This window comes from Rhipicephalus microplus, unplaced genomic scaffold (assembly GCF_043290135.1).
Source record: "Rhipicephalus microplus isolate Deutch F79 unplaced genomic scaffold, USDA_Rmic scaffold_19, whole genome shotgun sequence".
NCBI classification, from domain to species: Eukaryota; Metazoa; Arthropoda; class Arachnida; order Ixodida; family Ixodidae; genus Rhipicephalus; species Rhipicephalus microplus.
In genome coordinates this window covers 378,756-399,072 of record NW_027464592.1, presented here as the reverse complement: position 1 = coordinate 399,072, position 20,317 = coordinate 378,756, and the positions used below count along the sequence as shown (strand labels likewise).

At 46.1% G+C, this 20,317-nt stretch overlaps 1 long non-coding RNA gene across 1 annotated transcript; it reads left to right on the top strand.

Annotated features, from left to right (window-relative positions):
• Positions 1-8,351: 8,351 nt before the first annotated feature.
• On the top strand, positions 8,352-20,078 carry LOC142785235 (uncharacterized). The gene is made up of 2 exons (XR_012888883.1): positions 8,352-8,709; positions 19,880-20,078. It is a non-coding gene; the product is annotated as an uncharacterized LOC142785235 (long non-coding RNA).
• Positions 20,079-20,317: the final 239 nt, after the last annotated feature.

Below are 20,317 nucleotides of genomic sequence, written 5' to 3'. Positions count from 1 at the left end.
GAATAGATGACGAAGGTATATGACTGGTGCCAACAATTATATTGTCGCAGTGCAACGCGAACAAAATATGACAGCAGCTTACGGCAGCGAAAAGAGCGTATTCAGGATCAGCTGTACAGCAAGATGCCTGCTTCGTTGTCGTCCCGAACAACCACCTGACCCACTAGCTGGAATCTATGAAACATTCCTATCACCGTTCTTTTTCATATAAACACGTGTCACTTGCCCCTCCTTATAAGAGCATCGCCCCGATGCTGATTCAGACGCACAGTATTTTTTTGAACGTGCAGTCAGTCACTCACATACGGCTTCATACGCACTACATGAACAAGTTCAGGCTGGTGCTGGCGACGCCTCGGGCATTGGGGACTGTCGGAGACAACCTCGTAGGTGACGTTTCTTAGCTGGCGCGATATTCGGTATGGCCCGAAATATCGCCTTAGCAGCTTCTCGGACAGTCCACGTTTTCGTACGGGTGTCCAAACCCACACTCTGTCACCGATTTTGTACGTTACAATTCTATGGCGAGCATTGTAGCGGCCTGCGTCGTAGTCTTGTCGCTGGTGGATCCGTAAGCGGGCGAGCTGTCTAGCTTCTTCCGCGCGTTCAGTGAACACGTCAGCGCCTGTGTCGGTAGCGTCCCATTGATGTGGCAACATCGCATCCAGCATAGTCCGTACCTCCCGTCCGTGAACCAAGCTGAATGGAGTCATGCGAGTCGTCTCTTGTTTAGCCGTATTGTATGCGAACGTGATATAGGGTAAAATCTCGTCCCAATTCTTATGTTGGACATCCACGTACATCGACAGCATGTCTTCAATCGTGTTGTTGAGGCGCTCCGTTAGTCCATTTGTTTGCGGATGGTACGCAGTGGTCGTACGGTGAGTCGTTCCACTAAGCATGAGGACGTGGTCTAAAATAGCTGCCGTAAATGCTGTTCCGCGGTCCGTGATCACGATAGTTGGAGCACCGTGGCGTAGCACAATATTTTCTATGAAAAATCTCGCCACTTCCACGGCGGTGCTCTTTTGGATAGCTTTTGTTTCGGCATACCTGGTTAGGTAGTCTGTTGCGACTATAACACAGCGATTCCCTGCAGTAGAAGTAGGAAGGGGTCCTAAAATATCCATTCCTACCTGTTCAAACGGTGTACATGGAACCTGAACTGGTTGTAGCTGACCGGCGGGTCTCTTTGGAGGTGACTTGCGTCGCTGGCAATCCATGCAAGTGTGAACGTGGAGCTTGACGGCTGCTGTGAGTCGTGGCCAGTAGTATCCCTGCTGTACTCTTGCCAATGTGCAAGTGTAGCCTAAATGGCCAGACGTCGGCTCATTGTGACATGCTTGGAGCACTTCAGTTCGAAGGGGTGCAGGAATAACGAGCAAATAGGGAGCTCCGATGGACGAAAAGTTTCTCTTGTAGAGGACGCCATTGCGTAAGCAAAACGACGATAATGTCCTTGCAAAGACTTTTGGTGCCCTCGAAGAACGTCCGTCCACGTAATTAATCAAATCAAGCAATTCAGGGTCACTTCGTTGTTGTTGAGCAATCGTGGACGCGTCGAGAACACCAAGGAAGGCCATATCGTCGTCGTCAGAAAGAGAAGCTGACTGTACTGGTGATCGAGACAGGCAGTCGGCGTCCGTATGGCGCTTCCCAGACTTGTGTATGACCGTCATATCAAACTCTTGTAACTTCAGACTCCACCGTGCTAATCGGCCGGTTGGATCTCTTAAATTAGTCAACCAACACAGGGAATGATGGTCACTTATAACTTTGAAAGGGCGGCCATACAGGTACGGGCGAAATTTCATAACTGCCCAGACCACGGCGAGGCATTCTTTCTCAGTTGTTGAATAATTGGCCTCGGCGCGTGTTAGCGTCCTGCTTGCGTAGGCGATCACTCGTTCCGTGTCTTCTTGCCACTGCACAAGCACAGCTCCGAGGCCTACATTGCTTGCGTCAGTGTGAAGCATTGTTGGCGCTTGTTCGTTGAAGTGAGCAAGCACTGGAGGTGTTTGAAGACGTTGGCGGAGGTCATTAAACCCTGCTTGCTGTTCGTGATTCCACTCAAAGGTGGCGTCGTCTCTAGTAAGGCGAGTTAACGGCGACGCAATCCGTGCGAAGTCGGCGATGAACCGGCGATAGTAGGCGCATAGGCCCAGAAAGCGCCTGACAGCTTTCTTATCGCACGGTACTGGGAACTGTGTCACGGCCGCAAGTTTTTCGGGATCAGGTCGAACGCCGGTACAGCTGACGACATGACCAAGAAACAGCAGTTCTTCAAAACAAAAGTGGCATTTCTCTGGTTTCAATGTAAGGCCTGCGGAGCGTATGGCTCGTAAAACAAGTTCTAGCCTCTTGAGATGCTCGTCAAATGTTGGGGAAAACACTATGACGTCGTCTAGATAAACTAAACAGGTCTTCCATTTTAACCCTGAAAGTACAGTGTCCATGAGCCTTTGAAAAGTAGCGGGCGCTAAGCACAGACCGAACGGTAGAACTTTAAATTCATATAAACCATCCGGCGTCACAAAAGCGGTTTTTTCCCGATCTCTTGGGTCTACCTCGATCTGCCAATATCCACTTCTGAGGTCCATTGAAGAAAAGTAGCGAGCGTTTCGAAGCCTATCGAGGGAGTCATCAATACGTGGAAGCGGATACACATCTTTCTTAGTCACTTGATTCAGCTTCCTGTAATCCACGCAAAAACGCAGGGTACCGTCCTTTTTCTTAACTAATACTACAGGCGATGCCCACGGGCTCTGTGATGGCTGAATCACATCATCTTCAAGCATTTTAGCGACTTGTTCCTGTATCACTTTCCGTTCCTCTGGAGCCACACGATAAGGATTCTGGTGTATAGGCCTTGCTGCGTCGTGGGTAATTATTCGATGTTTTGTTAGCGGCGTTCGACCGACCCGTGATGTCGATGAAAAGCAGTCCTTGAATTCGGCTAGCAGCTCAAGAAGTCTCGTTCGTTCGTCCCTTGACAACGTAGTACCAACGTCAAGATTAGGTAGTGATTCTTCTTGAGGTGCTTCGTCTAGGCCCGATAAACTGCCTTGGATTTCTGCAGTAGTGTCAAAGTAAGCGACGGCTGTACCCTTCGGGAGATGTCGGCGCTCAGTGCTGAAGTTAGTGAGCAGCAAGTTTGTGCGTCCAGCAGTGACAGTGACAAGACCTCGAGCAACTGAAATACCATGGCTAAATATCAGTGAGCTTATTTGGTCAGCAATGCCGTCGCCGTCAAACGGCTCATCTCCTGCCACCGAAACAAGCGTACACGATCGTGGCGGGACGACCACATCGTCATCCGTCAGACGCAAAGGCCCTGAACAAGACGTATGTCTCGGCTCTGAACAATCCACTAAAGTAGGGCTGTTGTTGTGAAATGTAATGACACTGTCAGGGATGTTGATCACGGCGCCATGTTCTCTCAAGAAATCCATTCCGATAATCATGTCTTTACAGCATGAAGCGAGAACGACGAACGTCGCCACGAAAGTAGAGCCACCGATGTCGAGCCTTGCTGTGCACATTCCGACAGGCATCAGTAATTGGCCGCCTGCCGTCCTTAAGTGAGGTCCCGTCCATGCTGTCTTTACTTTCTTGAGGCGTACGGCAAGGTCATCACTGATAACAGAGAAGTCAGCCCCGGTGTCAACTAAAGCTTTGACTTGCTGTCCATCCACAAGAATGGTAAGGCCTGGGGTCACAGTTTCGTCGGTATTACGTCTTGTCGGCTTTACAGCGTCCTGAGGTCGGAGTAATGGGGGCTTTTTTTCTTCGTCTTGACAGCCTGCAACCTTACCCCCTGAGGTCGCCGCCTTCAGTTTCCCCGGTGTGGGCTGGGTGACCTCGCTCCTCTGGTGTCGGCAAAAGTGCGGCGCTGCAACGAAGGTGACTGGGCAGGAGAAGGAGAGCGTGGTCGATGTCGGAAGACCGGCTCGTAATCGGGTATAGCCTCGTCATCATTGTTACGGCGGCCGTTGAATAGGTGTCGAGGTACCGAAGGTCCTTGAGAACCGACATCTCCACGGCGGGATACGTACTCGTTGGCATGTCGAATGTCATACCGTGGCCTGAGAGGGCGAGACGGATCGGCGCGGTGCCAGCAATAGCGGGCTATGTGGCCTACACCTCCGCAGTTGAAACAAAGTGGACGCCTGTCGGCAGTGCGCCAGGTGTCTGTTCGGCGAAGCTGTGGTTGCCGTGATGACTCCTCACGCGACGAAGACCATGGCAAGCCAGAAGACGACTGGTCGTATGGGGGCTGGATGGATGGGCGCCACGATGTCTCCCCCTGTGGTGGTGACCAAGGAACAGTTGCAGGTGGGGGGTAGTATGAAGGCGGAGCGGGTGGGGAGCTTCGAAGGGCGGCGGCGTACGTCATGGGACGTTGTTCGGGGGTAGGATCAGCTGTCGAGAATGCTTGGCGGATTTCGTCACGGACGACTTGAGCGACAGATGCCATAGGTGTGTCCACTACCGGAGTCCCCAGCCTTTGCAATTCTTCACGAACAATCTCCCTAATCATGTCACGTAAGGAGCTATGACTGTCAAACGTCAAAGCGGCGGCTTGAGTTTGGGAACTGCTGCACAAGCGGTCATATTGTCGGCAGCGTTGGTGAAGGACCCGCTCGATAGCCGACGCTTCTTTGATGAAGTTTTCTACAGTGGTTGGCGGGTTGCGCAGAAGTCCGGCGAACAGCTGCTCTTTCACGCCACGCATGAGGTAGCGCAACTTCCTATCTTCAGTCATCTGCGAGTCAGCTCTCCGAAATAAACGTGTCATGTCTTCGGCGAACATGGCGACCGTTTCATTGGGTTTTTGGACCCTTAGCTCTAGTAGTTGGTGGGCGCGGTCACGTCTGTCGACATTGGCAAAAGTTTCAACCATCTTCTGGTGAAAGTCGGTCCATGTGGACAGGTTGCCTTCTCTGTTCTCGTACCAAGTACGAGCGCTGTCATCGAGATAGAAGTAGGCCCGGCCGAGCTTTTCCTGAGCAGACCAGTGGTTGATCTTCGCAACACGGTCATAGTGGTCTAACCAGTCTTCTACATCTTCGTGTGCGCCACCACCAAAGCGTTTAGGCTCCAGTGATTGAAAAAACGTTACCTGGGATGGAGCGGGAGGACTGGTGCCGAGAAGTACAGGCTGGGGGCTGGTGTTAGCCATTTCTAGATGTCCGGTAGAGGTTTTCTGCGAGGGGTTGCAGTCTGGAGGAATACCTCGTAGCCGACGACTGAATCGATGGACAGGGGTTGCAGTAGGCACGTCCGGACTGGATGAACGGCTCCCACTAGGAGTGTGAAGCATCAAGTAGTGTCACGGCCCAGCACCTCCACCAGTGTCGCAGTGCAACGCGAACAAAAGATGACAGCAGCTTACGGCAGCGAAAAGAGCGTATTCAGGATCAGCTGTACAGCAAGATGCCTGCTTCGTTGTCGTCCCGAACAACCACCTGACCCACTAGCTGGAATCTATGGAACATTCCTATCACCGTTCTTTTTCATATAAACACGTGTCAATATGCATGCCATGATTGATTGATTGATAATTGGGGTTTAACGTCCCAAAACCACCATATGATTATGAGAGACGCCGTAGTGGAGGGCTCCGGAAATTTCGACCACCTGGGGTTCTTTAACGTGCACTCAAATCTGAGCACACGGGCCTACAACATTTCCGCCTCCATCGGAAATGCAGCCGCCGCAGCCAGGATTCGAACCCGCGACCTTCGGTGCATGCCATGAAGAACATTACTATATGCAACGCTCGTGCCGCGCTCGCAATCGTTTCGCTAGCTTTACATATAAAAAAATTTTGGATATTGCGAGATATGAATGGATTTTGAAAGTATATCACTGGTGTAAACATGACAATCATGACATCCTTGTGATCGCAGAACGTGACTACATGCCACGCTAATAATGCGCTCGTGGTAATTTCGCTAGCTTCATCAATACCAAATTTGATATTATGTGACGTGAATGAATGACGAAGGTATAATATTTCTGCAAACATGAAAATCATGAAAAGCATGTCATGTAAGAGCATGACTACATTCCACGCACAAGATACGCTCTCAGTCGTTTCGCTAGCTTGATATATACCAAATTTGATATTACGTGACATGAATGAATAACGAAAGTATGTGACTGGTGCAAATGTGATAATCATGACATTCATGCAATGTAAAAGCATGACTACATGCCAAACTCATGATATACTTGGGGTCGTTTCACTGGCTTCATAAAAGCAAATCAGGCAAAAGGTAACGTGAATAAATGACAAATGTATGTGACTAATGCAAACCTAATAATCATCTCTTGCGTGTCATGTGAGATAGATAGATATGTGGGGCTCAACGGCCCAAAACCACAATATGATTATGAAGGACGCCGTAGTGGAGGTTGCCGGAAATATTTACCACTTGAGGTTATATAACGTGCAACCAAATCTCAGCACACGGGACTACAGCATTTTCGCCTCCATCAAAAATGCAGCCGCCGCAGCCAGGCTTGGATCTCGCGACCTGCGGGTCACCATCCGAGTACCTTAGCCACTAGATCTTTGCGGCGGGGTCGTTTCATGTAAGAACAAGATTATGTGCCATGCTCATGATACGCTCGCGACCGTTTCTCTGACTTCACACACAGCAAATTATTACGTTACGTGAATAGATGACGAAGGTACATGGTGGAAACATAATTCCTGGTGAAAACATGATAATAATGAAATGCGTACTATTATGAAACTTGACTAGATGCCATGCTCATGTTGCGTTCGTGGCCACTTTGCTGGCTTCATATGCGCCTTATTTAGTATAACGTGACGTGAATAGATGACGCAGATCTGCGACTGGTGCAACTATGAAAATTGTGACATGCGTGACATGTAAGAACATGACTATGTACCATGTTTATGATGCGCCAACCACTATTTCGCTAGCTTCAGTTTTAGCAAGTTTTTTTATTAAATCACGTCAATGGACGAGGAAGGTAAAATGCCTTGTCGAAACCTATTAATCATGAGATACGTGTCAAGTAAATCATGTATACATGTTACGTTCATAGTGCGCTCACGACTGTTTCGCTAACTTCACATATATCAAATTTGACGTTAGGTGAAGTAAGTGGTGGGCTGCTGACCCGCAGGTCGTGCGTTCAAATCCTGGCTGCGGCGGCTGCATTTTCGATGGAGGCGGAAACGTTGTAGGCCCGTGGGCTCAGATTTGGTGCACGTTAAAAAACCCCAGGTGGTCTAAATTTCCGGAGCCCTTCACTACGGCGTCTCTCATAATCATATGGTGGTTTTGGGACGTTAAACCCCACATATCAATCAGGTGAAGTAAGTGGATGACGAAAGTATAAGACAGGTGTAAACACGATAATCATGATATCCGTATCATATTAGATTATGACTACATATCAAGCTCATGATGCGCTCGCGGCCACTTTGCTAGCTTCTAATATACCGAAATTTGCCGTACATGACGTGAATAGACGACTAATAATATAGACACATCCAAACATAAGAATCATGACATGCGTGTCACGTTAAATATGACTTAATGGTATACAATTATAGCACACTCGTGGCCATTTCGCTAGCTTCACATATACAAAATTTAGCATTACGTGACGTGAATGGACGGCTGAACACAAATACCAGACGAAATAATGACAATCACGATATGGAAGCCATGCACGACCGAATTTACGTCCGCCTCCTAACGTTGTAGTGATTTTAGTGTGAAAATTCAACCTTCCTCATTCGTTCTTCGCATGTCGTTGGTTCCCATTGTAGGTGGTATGTATCAATTTTTCTTTAGGGCATTTTCAGTCTTGTTATTAGATTACTTCTTTGTAGGACTGCATGTGTGTTTCTATTTATTGCTTTATACTTGCGCATGCCAGCTCTAAAACCTATGGTTGTTCCGCGCCACATTGAAAAATTGATTGACAGATTATATATTCGTATGAATGCTCCTAAATATTTGCGCTTTCAATTTAAGAAAATATTGTTTTTATCTTTATTTAAGGTGTGCGGAAATTTGTTACATATACTGTAACAGAAAGTCCATGCCCCTCTAGCGCCTTGTAGTTAAGAGTTATTTCTACGTACATTACATGACGCACAGCAGTTCTTTTCTGAGAGACAGGCTTGCATGAGTAATATGCGTTGTAGCGTAAATAATAAAAAGAGGAACTGTACTTTGCTGCATATCGTTTACAGATGTCAGCATTTAAAACGGTCCTACAGAACCACGATTGAAACTACAATGTGGCAATTATTCTTTCTGACGTCTGTGCAAATAAGCTCTTTAAGAGAGTGACGATCATGTGAGCCAGGTTGGTGAATCAGTATGGCGAGGGCTGAATGCTTACGTTTCGGAATGGTTTTGAGTCTAACCTTTTTATTCATATTTGATCACGACATTCCGTCTTCAGCATATGCTAACCCTATGCAACGGCCTATGATGCCGACTTCAATTGCATTCACACAGCAGCAACGTCGCACAGCAAGATTCATAGCAACACAACGCCGGGAAGAAGTAGTGCGACGAATGCTACAGGAGGCGCAACGAAAAGAGCAGCAACAACAACTAAACCGACGAAGACAGCTATACAAACAACATCAGCAGAGCAGGCAGATATGACGCACAAAAGAATTTGATAAGACGTTGAGATCTCACAAAGGTAAGTAAATGGCTTAATATATGTCCACATCGGCAATATGCAGATTTCTCGCACGCGCTAGAGCCGCTATGTATGTGCTGGCTGATGGAACTTTAAATGCGAAGCATTTTTTTGCGAACTTCATGAATTTTGAGCATCTATCTATCTATCTATCTATCTATCTATCTATCTATCTATCTATCTATCTATCTATCTATCTATCTATCTATCTATCTATCTATCCATCTATCTATCTATCTATCTATCTATCTATCTATCTATCTATCTATCTATCTATCAAACTATCAAGGTGTACGTGCACTCGTGATCAACCACCTAACTTCGGGTAAATCAAAACTATTATACAGGGTAAGATGGTATCACGAATACGACTCACTAGTCATGTGATATGAAAAATGTCGCAGTCCAGTCGCGTACGCCGTCGAAGAATTTCCGTGGTACCGGCGGGTAAGTGGGGGGGGGGGGGGGAATGTGTGCTACTGTTATGCGGTACGCATGTGTCACAGGTAATTGAGAGTTGATATCTACACATGAAGAGCAAAAAAAAAAAAAAAAGATTGATTGCAACGCTGGAGGGCTAAAAAAAGCTGACATCAGCTGCATTAACCCGACAAATGCAAAATGTAAATGTCAGAATCCCAGCAGGAATAGAAGCGCAGCAATCCACGTTGCAATCATGTATTCTATCACATAGTCAAGCGACATCTCTGAACAACCTTAAAAAAACGCTATTGTTCGTGAAACATCATTTGTAGTTGTACTCTGGTTGTCCATTTTTTAAACATTACATATATACTTATATGACACAGCCGTCATGTCAGGTTGACACCAATTCTTGTTACGCTTCTGGTGTTGTCACCGCTTCTGGTGTTGTCAATGTTCATGTTGTTGTGCGCGTCGTTACGTAAGTGTAAACAACTGGTTATAATAAACATATGTTGATGGTAAACATATGTCCGTGCGTGCATTTATGTATATCTTTAGTGCCAATTGGTAACGTTTCACGGAATAAATAGATTACAACCCAGTCTTCTATGCGTATGCTTCGCATAATGAACTTACTTACAGCGCAACACCAGAAAAAATACAGGACAGGGAAGGAGCAAAAGAGAAAGAAAAGATGGTGTTGCGCTGGTGTTGCGCTGTAAGTAAGTTCACGATGGATCCTAACCAACTGGCCCAACTTACCGTCTTACTACAATATGCTTCGCATAACATTGATTCTCAAAGTACGTGGGATATGCTGTAGTTTGGCTCACGCTATCAGACGTTCTGGCCCCCTCATTTGCCTCTGACTCTTGATTCGGATGTTTCGGACCCTCCTCCTATCCTGTGGGCATCACACCTCGTTGATACGCGTCAAAATTCCTCTTGTATTGCTGATGACGTTAGTGATTTCAGCGTATTTCAATGCACAGTTAGCTGCATTTAAACAATGAGGAGTGATAACAAAAAAACCCGGTGAGCAATGAATGCTTAACGTCCGTGTCATCTTTCGAAAGGTGTTTACACGAAGTAACAAGTCTGAAATTGTCATATCTACTGAGAGTCGCGAACTCATCCTGGATCCCAGTGTGATCCCAATTAAGCTCATGTTGTGATCCCAATTAAGCTTGCTGATTGCAGGTGACAGTGATGTTTTTATTGTTGCTTCTCGTGTTGTCAAAATGGAAAACGAGTTGCGGAAACCCTCCATCAACTTCAAAAAGGTAATTAGAGCGCAAAAACTTGATACAATCACTCACACACGCACACACCCATGCATCAAACACAGAGCGCTCATGGCCCCGCCGCGGTGGTCTAGTGGCTAAGGTAGTCGGCTGCTGACCCGCAGGTCGCGGATTCAAATCCCGGCAGCGGCGGCTGCATTTCTGATGGAGGCGGAAATGTCGAGGCCCGTGTGCTCAGATTTGGGTGCACGTTAAAGAGCCCCAGGTGGTCGAAATTTCCGGAGCCCTCCACCACGGCGTCTCTCATAATCATATATTGGTTTTGGGACGTTAAATCCCACAAATCAATAAATCACAGCGCTCATGCCTCCATCAACGTTGATACGGTTACGCTCGGCATAAACTGTCAAGGCTCTGCAACGCTCCGACTTTTTTTTCTTCAAGGGAGTTGTTATACTAATGACTAGGAAAATGTCATCATTTAGGCTTAACAGTCTATTTGGCAGGGTCAAAGATTGCAGCGAGTGTAAAGATGCTTCAAGCACCTCGTCTTCAATTTTCGCGTCTCCTCGCCTCTTAAGCACTGCAGGCACAGATTTGTCTACGTCGTGAATCCCCTCGAGGTAGGTTTCAGTAAACCGTTAAGTTGTGAAAGAGTACGTTCACTTAGAACAGGTAGTAACCGCGGAGCCGAACATTGAGATGCGAGTAGCTAGAAAAATAACAATGGGGTGGAGTACATTTGGCAAGCATTCTCAAGAAATTGATGAATCGTAAATAGCCAATATTCCTCAAGAGGAAGGTATAGACAGCTGCATCCTACCAGTACTTAGCTGCATATGGTGCAGAAACCTTGAAAATTACAAAGAGTGTTGACTTGAGTTGAGGAAGACGCAGGCAGCAATGGAAAGGAAAATAGATGCAACACTGAGGGATAAAGACAGAAGAGTGTATCTGGAAACAAACGTGTGAAACGAACATCATAGTCCAAATTAGGAAGAAGAAGTTGCCTTGCGCAGGGCACGTATGTAGCACAAAGGCAAGACAACCGCTAGTCATCAAGGACAACAGCATGGATTGCACAAGAAGGCAAGTGAATGAGGGGGAGAAATAAAGTTAGATGGGCACATCAGATTTCATTTGGTTTGATTTTAATATAGCCCCCAGAGCCAGAGGCATTACAGACGAAGAGGGGTAATAACGCTCGACTAAAAATAAAGACAACAGAGCAAAAAAGATGCAATAAGCAACAAAAGAAGTAAAACAAACCCATATGAAACAAGGGAATGAAATGTGAACTTACAATGAGTTTAGAAAACGCCGCAGTATACCATAGCAGTGGAATTACGGTATACTGTTCACGATGATTAGCGTTCAGAACATCCACGGAAGGGCCATGCAAATCACTAGAATTTCGTTGTAGACATGAATGATAAAAGGGTGTAATATGGCATGAATTGAGTATGACCTTATGACGATGGTCTGTGCTATGGCATACCTCAGGATTGATGCGATAGCGTAGTGCAACATGATGATACCTTTTATGAAACACGGCAATGCGTGACACTTTTCAGCGCAACGATAGTGACGGGATGAAAAAGTCTAATTTTAAAGATGTTATATTTGCGGTCTGGCTGTTACTAAAGTGAACGGTCAGATTTGTTCGGAACCGTTTCTAGAGGAGAAATTAGGTTACTTTGAATGGGATCCCAGACGGGTGTAGCATGCTCCAATTTTGCTAAAATGAGTGTTTTATAAAGTAGGAGTTTCAGAAAGCAGAAACTTGATATAATTTTGGCGAAGCTAAGCTAACATGTGATTTGCATTGTTATAGAAGAGCTTGATATCAGTAGACGAGCCCAGGCTTGCTGTAAAGTTTACGCAAAGATAATTATATGATGTCACTGATTCTGAATTATTGTTATTGATGTAGAATGGTGGGTATCCAGGGACATTTTCTTAAAACGCGCATGACTCTACATTTATTATTTTTTGGCTGGAATATCCATTTGTTAACAATTAGCAACAGCACTAAGATCCGATTGGAGAGAGGAATAGTCGTTAACATTCGTTACCTTTCTGAAAATGTTACAATTATTTGCACATAGAAGAATGTTAGCGTTTACAACAGAGGCAAGGTCACTATATTATAGAAAAAAAATAACAAAACCAAGAAACTCATGCCTGTTCAGCGCCTGAATACAGACCTGTAAAGGCAGAGTTACTGCTAATGTAAATAAGCAAGTTGTGGGCAGTTCAGCAGAAAGCACTAATATTATTTCAGTATATTGTTATGAATAATAGAATTGTTTGGTTTAGGCAGTATTTTTAATGACACACCTTGTCAAAAATTTAAAGAAAAAATGGCAGCATATCAACGCAGTGAACAATGGAGATTGGGGTGAAGCATTCGTTCGTACATTCGTTCTTGCTTCCGTCCGTCCACGTGTCTATCCGCCCACCATGCGTGTATCTGTTCATGCGTCCGCACGTCCATCTGTGCGTCGGTCCATGCGTTCGTCCACCCATCTGCCTCGCGTCCGTCCATGCGTCCATCCGTCCGTGCAGCCATCCATGCATACGTTCGTGCATCTGTTTGTGTGTCCGTTCGTCCATCCTTTCTACACTCGAAGCACCAGCATCTCGAATCTTTTCATCATTGATTCCCCATACAGAAGCACCACCATCCAGAGGACATTCCAAGAAATAAATGAGGTGTGGCACTCGCACACTTTCTTACGGCTTGCGCTTCGTGTCTACTTCCCACCTTTAACCACCTCGAGTTCATGGTATATACTAGTTCACTGTATTCATGGCACTGCGGCTCAACGCTTGCTAAACATTTGTAAAACCAAGGAGGTTACGCCCAGCGAGTATAACGTAGCAACCCTTTCTTGTCAGATAGTGCTCAATGTACATACCAATGGCTGAAAACGGGGAATGAGATACACGAAAATTCGGCTTTTACTTTTTTACGGCTTGTTCATCGTGCCTACTTCCCACCTTTAACCACCTCGAGTTCATGGTATATACTAGTTCACTGTATTCATGGCACTGTGGTCCAACATTCGCTAAAACTTTCTAAAACCAAGGAGGTTACGCCCAGCGAGTATAACATAGCAACCCTTTCTTGTCAGATAGTGCTCAAAGTACAGGCCAATGGCTGCTAACGGGGAATGAGAGACAGAAGAATTCGGCTTTTGCTTTGTTACGGCTTGCGCTTCGTATCTACTTCCCACCTTTAGGCACCTCGAGGTCGTGGTATATACTAGTTCACTGTACTCATGGCACTCGGCTCAAAGCTCACTAAACCTTTAAAAACCAAATAGGTTACGTCCAGTGAGTATAACGTAACAACCCTTTCTTGTCAGATAGTGCTCAATATTCATGCCGATAGTTGCTAATGGGGAATGAGAGACAGGAGAGTTTGGCCTTTAGTTAACGCACACGCTGCGAATTTTTTATTGTTCAACAACTCACGGAATAAACAATCCCAATGGCACCACCTTGCCGGTCAAAACTTAAGATTGGTTACACACTACGACTACGACTGCGACTACTACGAGGGACAAACGGGTGCCGCTTCAAGGAGCTTCGTCCCTAATGCGAAAATCTGCCAACAATGATTGATGATCGGTTTAAAAGTTGATTAGGAACATGAGTAAAGGACATGAGCTGAGTTTGATATGAATACTGTTTCCTAAAGACATGTTGTGCTTAAGAAAAGAAGGATAGATTCAGGAAACTGACAAGGTCGGGGATTATAATGTGCTCAAATATTTTACGACTTTAGCTGGTTAAAATTGACTTGATAGTTGAGACGAATGTTTTCCTGTCACACTTGTGCATTAGAATAGCCTTCCAGATCTTCCACACTTTCAGAAAAACAGAACGATCAAGTGGTTGTTAAAAATGTTTACACAAAAATAACGCAACATAGGCTGAATAGTTGTTCAGAAACTTCACGCCAATATTCTCACATCTATCTGCTGAATGAAGGCCACATGTATCAATGAGCTTAATAACACCAAATATACAGATTAGTATAGATGGCATGGCTTCAAAAAATGGCGGACAGGTGTCGGCGTTTGAACAACCGAGATCGCGGAGTAGTTCTCAGCAAATGTCCGGTTAAAAATTGGAAGGTAACACCTGACGAAAAGAGGTAACCAAAGAAATTAGTCGGGGTGATAACATCATTGGTCTAGGTAAGAATATTTCACCAGTAGTTTTTAACTTTAGTGGTGAACATAGATCAGGATATTTGCGGGTGTAAAGTGGCAGCAGCGAGCACAGGACTCAGCTGACTGGCTAAACACAGGAGAGGCCTTTGTCCTGCAGTGGACGTAATCGTGCTATAGTGTACTATGGTATACTGGGTGGTGAGTTCAGGAGATTGATGGATTGAGTGATTGATTGATTGATTGACTGATATGAGAGGTTTAACATTCAAAAACTACCATATGAATATGAGAGACGCCGTAGTGGAGGGCTCCGGAAATTTCGACTGCCTAGGGTTCAATAAAGTGCACCCAAATCTGAGCACACGGGCCTACGACATTTCCGCCTCCATCGGAAATGCAGCCTCCCCAGCCGGCATTCTATTCCGCGGCCTGCGGGTCAGCAGGCGAGTACCTTAGCCACTAGACCAACGCGGTGGGGCGTGGGTTCAGGAGAGGGTGCGCTCCATGCAGTCGCTTGAAGCGTGGAGTGTTTACAGGATCTGCAGGTGTGTGGTGGCGCTGCAGTAGCAAAGGCTGTAAGCAAGCTCGGTGTGCTCCTCACAAGACATACATAAAATAATGGCAGCATATCCACGGGGTGAATGATGGAGAGTGGGGCGAACCATCCGTCCATTCATTCATTCTAGCTTCTATTCGTGTATACGTTCGTCTGTGTGACCGTCCATGCGTCCATTCGCTTGTCCCTGCATGCGCCTGTTCGTGCGTCCGCTCGTCCACCCATGCGCCCATACCTGCGTTCGTCCATGCATCCGTGCCTGCGTTTGTCCATGCGTCCAACCATCCATGCAGCCATCCGTGTGTCGTCCATGCATCTGTATGTGTGTCTCTTCGTCCATCTATTCAACACTCCAAGTGCCACTATCTCGCATTTTTTCATCATATATTCCGCATATAGAAGCACTGCCATCCAGCGGACATTCCAAGGAATAAATGAGAGGTGGTACACGCACACTTTCCCACTGCTTGCGCTTCGTGTCTACTTCCCACCTTTAACCACCGCAAGTTCATGGTATATACTGTATACTAGTTCCCTATATTCATGGCACTGTGGCCCAACGCTCGGTAAACCTCTCTAAAACCAAGGAGGTTATGCCCAGCGAGTTTAACGTAGCAAGCCTTTCTTGTCTCAATGATAGTGCTCAATGTACATGCCAATGGCTGCTATTGAGTAATGAGAGACAGGAGAATTCGGCTTTTAGTTAACGCACCTGCGGCTAAGTTTTTATTGTTCAACAACGCACAGGAGACATCTTCCGGTTGCACCACCTTGCAGGTCAAAGCATAAGACATGTTATGCACTAGTACGAGGGACGAACGGGAGCCGCTTTAAGAAGTTTCGCCCTAAAATGAATAGGTGACCGGTAATAAGGGCAATCGCAGGGAACAGTGGGATACGATGGCTTCCGGTTCGACGCACCGCGCGGGTTAGCAGTGGCCCGAATGCATTTTTGTACCGCTCAGTTGAAAAAAGCGCCTCTCCGTGCAATGTCAGTGCTTTAGATGTTGGTTTTCTTTTTGCTAACCGTGACTATCACGATGACAAGCTTCGAAAGTCATGAACGGTAAGGAAACCTATTTATCGCTCTAAAATGATCTTCACTGCTTTTATGCTGCTCGGGGGTACTGTCAGTTTTGCTGGCAGATCAGTCAATACAGAAAACTGTTTTCATTGTAGATAAAAAAATCGCCTTTTAAATATCTCAGGGGATGGGGATGATGTTGGCAGTGTTCCAAGAGTTTGTTTCTGGATCGCTGCCTCGGCCGATATCATCGGTCGATCGGCATGAAGCGCAACACCTATTGAGCACGTTCCAATATCTTTTAGGGCCGAAGCTCCTTAAAGCAGTACCCATTTGTTCCTCGTAGTAGCGCGTAACATGTACTAGGCTTAGAACTGCAAGATGGTGCCTGTGGGAGATTTCTCCTGTGCATTGTTGAACAATAAAAATTTCGCAGTAATATTCGATGGCTTGCGCGTGAAATCACGTTTTCACAATGGTGCCCACTAAACAACGAGACGAATCGTCAACACCACCTCTCCTCTTTGATGGCTCTCCGCATGCCCACTGGGCTCGACCGAAGAGAAGCCACCCTTCTTCATCGCTTATGGCTAGGAGTGTAATTTACAAAATCTTATTCCTTTGTCATAGGAATGGCTGGCAACGCTCTCTGCGATGCCTGCCGTTGCGAAGAGACGCTACATCACATCCTGCGCGACTGTCCGTTATATGACATCCAGGGACAGTCACTAGCGTCCGTTCTTGCGCGCATCGGACAACAGCCGAATGTCTGTGGACACTATTTTTCAAGTGTCCGAGAGAAGACATCTCAACAGAATGCGACAAAAGCTCTGTTGAAATTCCCACGCGACATGGACTTAAACAAGCGGCTGTAACTGCAATGTCAACACCGGACTACAACTGAGTGTGCGAGCGTGTGCTGCGATTGTGCTGTGTTTATCTCTCTTCCCTCTCTGCTCTCTATCTTTTATCTGCCCCATCCCCCTGCCATGCGCAGGGTAGCAAACCGGCTGCCTATACGCTGGTTAACCTTCTTGCCGTTCTTTTTCTCCCATTTTTCTTCCTTGCTAGTTTATGAAAAAACAAATCAAGTACCAGCTCGCATGTGTGAAAGAGAGAGAACAGGAGAAGAGAGAGAGGATTAAAAGTCCCAGCTTTGCCGCAAAGGCGAAGCAATGAACGTGATAGCAACAAATTGGAAGGTCACGTGCGGAATGGCAGGCAGTTCGAAACGTGCCCCGTGTTTTTCACGCACAAATGACGTACGAAACGTATTCACAGGTACCGACAAACGCAAACCAGCGTCTCAGTTTTTATTACTTCGCTACGTCTGAAAAGCGCTGCCTTTTCGCAAACGGATGCTGTGCAACAATTTTAGTGGCCTTTGTGCGTTCCGTAATTACAACATAATCATTCCAGTGCAAGTGCAGCTCGAGCCCAGACGTATGCTCCTCCCCACGGAAGATAAGAACGTGTGAGAGATCATCCACTCCCCTTCTATCCGCGGGCCAAAGTACGCGTGAGAGATGAAAGTTGCCACGCGCCTATTGCGACATATTGCTGATAATGCAGGAAAACAGCGATAGTCCCCCTTTCCTCCACCCCGAAATGCTCGCCAACATCGGTAAGTGGTAGACGTAAACAGCTTGCCGATTGAACGTTGAAGGAGGTGCCCCTGGGCGGCTCAGTGGTTAGCGCCACGCATTCACGACGCGGAGGTCGCACATTCGATTCCGTGTGCCGGAGTCCTTTTTCTAGAATTTTAGGGGCGATGTATCTTAAAGCGTGGGTCTGTTCATTCTCCGTCGTAGTCGTACATAGCTACCGGGATGTGAGATGGGAGATGGCGGTACTTGGAGTGTTTACTGGATGAATGCATGAATGGACGCATGGACGGACGGACACACCAGCAGACGGACGGGCGCATGGAGTTGGTATGTGTCACAGGGGATGCGAGATGTGAGAAGGCGGTTTTTAGAACGTTCACTAGATGAACGCATGGACGTACACACAGACTAGAAGATAGACAGACAGATGGACTCACGCGTGGACGTACAGACGGATGGTCGCGCGGACAGACGGAAGTAAGAATCAACGGGCGGACAGAAACGCCGACGGGCTGACGAACGCTTCGCCACACTCTTCATCGTTCACTCCGTGGATGATGAAGAGTGGGGCGAATGATGATTTTTTTCTGTCTTGCCTTTTCATCTACATGTACGTATATACATATACGGTGCATGAGGCTCACACCGGTGCGAAATTCAGCCGAGAATGTCTATAAAATTACTGTCGCAATAAAACATTTATTAGGTTGTGCTTCTGATGTATTCCGAGAGACGTGTGGACAGCAACGCAGTCATTAACTGAAGTCGTGGCAACGAAATTTACTTCGTTGGCGATATTCTTTTTGCATTAAATATTTCAGTGTCTTTTGTCTTCTCGTAGAAATTGATCAAATAAGCTGCCGTTAAGTATGCATATGAAATTGTGTCTGAAAACAAACGAACTTTCGTGTAAATAGGTTTTCTCTTTCGTCTTGCGTTAAACCATTATAGTACACTGAACTTTCAAAGAGATTCCAGCTCTTTATTTCATTTTGCTCCACGGCTGTGTTTCATCATCTCAGAACAAGTCGTTCCAAGACGTTTTCTTGCTCCACATGTTTCGCATTTCTCGCTTGGCCGTTACCGTGACTGGAGTAAAGAGTCCCAGAAGATCGTATTGCGGGCGAGGACATGGAGTAGCACCATATTCTGGAGTTCTTTTGTGACGTATAAAAGGACATCTTGGGGTACCAACTGTGCGAAGTGTTCAACAAATCCCGTGACTCTGGCTCTCGGCTGTGGCTCTTCTCGCTTCGCAAGTAAAAGTTGTAGTACCTAGCTGTGAAACAAGCTTTAATGTTAGTCTACAAGGATATTTACTGAATCATCAGCAAGACTTCCAGCCTAAAAAATCATAAAAATTGTTGGTAGTCTAGCCAATTTCCTGTCTCCTTCTTTATTTACTGTGTTTGTTATTTTATTGACAGGATTTTTTTCTGTAATGCACAAACAGCCCTACTTGGGGAGTTATTAGAATATTTAGCAAGCCAACGTAGAATCATCGCCACGTCATTCACTTTTGGTGAAGCGCGTGTGCATGGCGCTATCGATGCACAACGTGAAAAGGCGTGGTAAAAGTTGAGCTGTTATTGAACTCATCAAGTAATCTGTAAATCAAAGCATTTTCGCATTGTGCGAACGTTTATGGTTATGCGATGGCACGTACCAGTCTCTTACTTTTGCGCGGAAAGTGTGCGACCGAGAAGTAATGGGTTTAATAAGTGTGGATTGTCGCGCAGGGTTTACGGCAACACCTCGAGCCACATTTCAGAATGGTATAAAATGGCGGAGGGGTGCGATGCTTTTGTATCGGGTATTAACTACGCTTGATCTTTCATAAGGGTATCAGACTTTTTCACCACAACAGCATTACTCATCTCAACAACCATGGTTTGTGCAGCCCTCTACTTTCACCTGAATTATTGCTGGAGGATAATTTATAAGACGTATAAGTAAATAGGTGGAACTTCACCTGCATATATTTTGTCTCCCTAGTGCTCGCTATGCCTACACGCGTTCCTTTGCGGTGGGTTCATTGACTGACGTGACGTTATGCGCGAATGTTGCAAAATGACCTGCTCGTGCGGTTAGCTTGACTATTATTTACAAATACCTTATCTTATTTTCAGCGACTATGCTGGCTCTGGAATCAACCCACTTGATTACCAGCAACTCAGCACACCATCGCTGCTAACAGAACAGACGTCCGACTATGCAACACAAAATGACAGCATCAGGACAAAACCATTCTCGCCAGCCTCAGCAGCAGACAGCTGGGAAAAGACCGGTTGGCATGGCCTGAATAAACATGAACAATTTCTATGTGTACATTTCCGGAAAGCCCCACGTCGTATTCACCAGATGTCAACCCCAACGCAATACAGAAATTATTTTTGTGAAAGTTTTTGCCACACATGCGATCATCAATGCTGGGTTGTCTTCCACATTTGCTTTATCGAACATGCATTCCGCTGATTCCTATTTTAGAGCATACTCGAAAACTCACACAGAGTGTATGAGGCAACCCTTAGCGGCGGTGTGTGGGCAGCGCGATTAATGCGGTTAAT